Below are 5137 nucleotides of genomic sequence, written 5' to 3'. Positions count from 1 at the left end.
TATCAGAATTATATAAAATATAATATATTATTATGTTATTTTATTATTATATATATATCAAAATATATATCTTGTATTAATAACTTGTCATGCTATGTTTTGTAATTGATATTAATCTCTTATTTCAAATAATCGCAAAAATTAATTTAGAATATTTTATATTATATAAACTATTATTTCCATGTCCATACACATACAGAGTAAAATGGCAATTCAAATGGCAATGTTAAATCACAACTGCATCTTGCAGAAAAAATAAATTAGTCTTATTTATATTATAAATAAAGTTTAACTTAAAATTTAATTTCAAGGATGCTTTGCAATAAAACAATAAACTGCGTGTATGTTTATAATTATGCATATAAAATTTTTAAAGTCTTCTATAAAAATTGATGCCACAAACAGATAGAACAGGCAATTATGTTAGCACTTATCTTTTGTGATCAAACAATTAATTATAAACAATCTGCGGAAATTATTACGGATGGTCTTTTTTTTTGCACAAATTGCAGTTGAATGAAAATAATAAAGCAATACACATGCGCAATATAATTTGTAATGTAATGAAAGATCGGATCTTGTTCGCTCGTAATTCAATCATCACAATGTCATTCGATACGCATTTTCTTAAAAAGTTAAACCAAAACTTTCTAGAATTTATATGAAATTAAACTATATTGAGCATTACAAAATATAAATAACTTATTAATAAGTATGTTACATTTTTATTAAAAATTATAATTTAGATTATGTATAATTTTAATTTAAAAACATATTAACATAAAAATATATATTAATATATGCAAATATGTATATTGTTAAGTTTTAAAAAAATGATAAAAATTGAAGATAACTGATGCTCTCTCCCATTCAGCAGAACTCATCAGTAAGACACAAAGTCACAAAAATTTATAATAATTTGTCGATTTATTTTTGCATTGTTTTGAACATTTATTTATTTGCTTTAATGCATTTTGCTGTACAGCGTAGCGTTAAATCAATAAGCCAAAAGAGTTGAGGCTTAACTCTTCAAGTCTAGCTGTTGCATGAAGAATAACCATAGTTAAAATATAATAGGTAAGTGTATAAAAACATAATTCGGCGAATTATAGAAAAATAAGTAAGACACAGGCAAAATCTCGATTTAATGCTTGCTCGATTCAGTACCTATCTTCACGGCAAATATATTTATCTGTAAAATATAATAATATAATTTTAATAATTAATATAAACGTATATATACACATATATACATCTCAAAATAAATAAATATATGTATGTATATGTGTATATATGTGTATGTGTATGTATGTATATATTATGATTGATATTAATTCCATGTTAAACAACCGCAAATTTAGTTTAGAATATTTTTTATTATATAAATTATTAGTTAGACATTAGTAATATGACGTATCGCAACTGCAACTCGCAGAATTTAAAAATTATTAGTCACATTTATACTGCAAACGAGTTTTAACCTAACCTTTAATTCTAATAATTTTTTAGAATAAAAAACAATAATTTGTGTACGTATGCGATATTGTCCATACTAAATGTTTAATGTCCACCAATAAAATTTTTCATCATAGCAGATAGAAAAGGAAATCATTATTCATCTTTTATCATCAGAGAACCAAATGTGAATAATCTAAGTAATCGTAAGACACATCGTAAGAAGAGTCACAAATGTTGTCTTTTGCCGTTATTGAGTACAAGTAGCGAGGCACGTGTAATCTTGTTTCGCAAGTTTAATAAAAATTCTTGTTTGTCCTGAATTTAATCGTCACAATATCACTCCATGCGCAAATGCGATATAAATGCGTCATATTTGATTTCTTGCGTAAGTTCCAAAATGCTAGTTTTTGCGAAATATTAGTGGAATTATTATTTTGATATGATATAAATTCCTGCTTTGAAAAAAAGAATCAACCTGTAGGAATGCAAGTTGAAGCTACTGTAACTGGACTACATGTTCTATATCTATATAAATAAATTTCAACATTTTAGACTTTAGACAATAAAATTTTGTTCTAAAATTTCAGATTTATTTAAAAAATTTATTAAAACAGATCTATCTTTTTAAATATACAAAGAATCTGCATATGTATATACCTACATATATATATATATATATATATCAAATAACCTGTTACTAAATAATTATATTTGATATGTGTATATTAATACTAGATATGGGACATAATTATAATATATGCCGTTCTTTCTTTTAATGTTATTTATTTTAATTTTATTTTTTTATTCTGACACGAATACTCAGAATATTTTATAAATAAGATACTTTTATATGCAAGAAAATAATTATTTATATATATAAGACAATATCCCTCCCCAAATCTTCATTTTAACAAATTTATACACTTGGATTAAATTTTATGAAATCGTTAATATATTATCGCTATTTGTTTATATGGTTGCATTTCTTTATTATTATATCATTTCTAAATAGTTCGGAAAATTAAGATAAAAAGAAGATACAACAATGGTTCTAAAAAAATAAAAAAATAAAATATGTTCAGAATTTATATAAGAGAATTTATATAAGATCAAATCATGTTACACACACATATTACATTTAAAATTTAAGATATAAAAAACACAACTTATTTTAACTAATAAGATTACTATATTATATAATAACATTACTATATTATTAAACGAAACAAACTTATGTATGATTTTCTTTTATTTTGACATATTAACACATATTAACGTACACAGATATTATTGTATTGTAACGTGTGTGACAATTTTTTAATGAGAACTAAAAGTTAGGTAATTAACGCTTTTTAATTCTTAACTCAACAGAACTCGTTAATATAATATAAAACAATAAAAATTTATAATAATTTCATTGATTCATTTCTTATTGTGTATTATCTTGAGTTACTTACTTGTCTTGATACATTTAACGGTACAGGAAAAATAATAATGGGCCAGATGACAGATTCAGATGTAACAACAGCATCAGGTACAATCGTAGCTTCCGCAATAAATTCGCTAGGAATACTAGCTATTCCTAGAGTCGAAACAAGTCCTAAAGTAAAGATAAAAGTAATGTTACTCTCATGTTTTATGATGTTGAAAATATAATTGCCACAATATAATTGCCAGATGTTTCGATCAGATTTAAATCTATAACTAGATTAAAAAGAGGAATATTAATAAAATATATATATCGTAAATAAAATATCCCTTAAGTTTCTTGAAAACTCTAATCGTAAATAAATGATTTTTAGTAAATAAAAGCAATAATTTTTACCCAGAAAAATTTAATAGATAATTATCGAGTTGTGTAATGAGCCATTAGCATCTGTCACAATGCTGTGTTATGAAATATAGAAAACTAATTAATTATTCGTTAATATATATATCTACCACTATCCGCCACGAATGTTTTTCACTGTTAATAAACATTTATTAAAAAGAAGTATATTATTAATAAATATATTTACACCACTTCTCTATATTACAAGTATTTTAATTAAATGACAAAGTTATAAATCACTCGGTAATGGCGTCGAAAATTAGTTAGGAATAATAAGATCCTATATAGAAAATAACTACAGATCATACTTGATAAATAGAAAATCTCAGAGAAATACAATTAATAAATTTAATATGTGTACGTATTAATGCAAATTATGGCAACAACAGCGAGATGCGAGCAAAATCTTGCTTTAACGCATATTTTTACGGAAAATATATATATTATCTTATGATAAAATATATATCTTTTAATAATAAATTTGGATATATATATAATTATATTATATGCCAAAGAGAAAGAGAAAGAGAGAGTATATTGTGCGTATATAATTTATATTAATGTTTTATTATTATACACGCCATATTGCAAATTGCTTTTAATATGTTTTTATTTTTGTGTTTTTATAAGGCAATTTTTTAATCTAGAATTTAGAAAATAATGAGAACCATTTCTTATATCAAATAAAAGAACGAATTTCCGCACGATTTTTTAAATATGATTATGTGTAAAGAAATGCATTATCCAAGTACAACACTAAAATATCATATTTATTTCCTTTAATCAATTTTATATTCAATGATAAACCTTACTTTATCTTGAGTTTTAAAAAGTAATGTGCAAATAAAACTTAATGTGCACAAACCTGTACAAAATAAAGTCTTAATAAATGTTAGAATTATCTGGATTAGATAACGTTTATGATGTCCAAATCACGACTTTTTAGTGTATAAATTAAGTCACTATGAAGATGTAATATCAAAATTCAAAAATTTTTGATCAGTATGCAGCAATGAATACTGTAAAATATATATTTCTGTTAGTTGCCGGTTTTGCGGTTGTCTCGATCTCCAATGTCATAGCTGTGCCATCAGGTAGTCGTGAAACTAACCATGAAGAGCTTTGGCCGAAAATAAAACTGGTATAAAGCTTTTATTTTTAATATATACAATTATATCTTTTATTTTTTTGATTTGTACTTTTAATTATAATTAATTGATAATTTCACATTATAAGCAATTTTGATATTTTGTTGTCAAAATTATAGATATCATAATTATAATATGTGTATATTAAATAATTCGTATGAACAGTATAAAACATTAACAGTAATTTTGTTATTTATTTGTGAGTAAGAGTTCTTATATAAAAAATTATTTTGTACATACAATATTTTAATAATAAAATATGTATTGTATATAACCGTAATATTTTTATATATGTATTTTAATATATACATTATCAGATAAAGTAAAAAATTAAATTTTATTTATTTTCTTATATTTTAGCAACCTCTTCTTCAGTTGTGTCTTGAAGTATATGAATTACTTGGGCCCTGGTTTCCAGGAGGCTAAAATGCAGTTAAAATGAGCTGTGGCACAAGAAGATTATGTTTATAAGAATTTATGGCACAATATATTCGGCAAACTTCAGTTATCGCACAAATGTATAGTAAATTATCTATATTGTAAAAAATTAACAAAATAATATTTTTGGTGTCGGGATACAAAATATAATATGCGATTATTGTTTTATTATCATACATCGAAATATATCTTGTATTAATAAATGTCAGTGCTATATATTAACGTTTATCTCGCAAAAATTAAAAATTGTTAGTTTCATTTA

General features: G+C 23.6%; 1 long non-coding RNA gene across 1 annotated transcript; it reads left to right on the top strand.

The window, feature by feature from the left end:
* Nucleotides 1–4246: 4246 nt before the first annotated feature.
* LOC115245139 lies at nucleotides 4247–5137 on the top strand. Its single transcript, XR_003885487.1, has 2 exons — nucleotides 4247–4430; nucleotides 4798–5137. It is a non-coding gene; the product is annotated as an uncharacterized LOC115245139 (long non-coding RNA).

The sequence above is a fragment of the Formica exsecta genome, unplaced genomic scaffold (genome assembly GCF_003651465.1).
Source record: "Formica exsecta isolate Colony F162 unplaced genomic scaffold, ASM365146v1 scaffold915, whole genome shotgun sequence".
NCBI classification, from domain to species: domain Eukaryota; kingdom Metazoa; phylum Arthropoda; class Insecta; order Hymenoptera; family Formicidae; genus Formica; species Formica exsecta.
The sequence above is the reverse complement of the archived record's forward strand: the minus strand, read 5'-3'. Positions and strand labels throughout refer to the sequence as shown.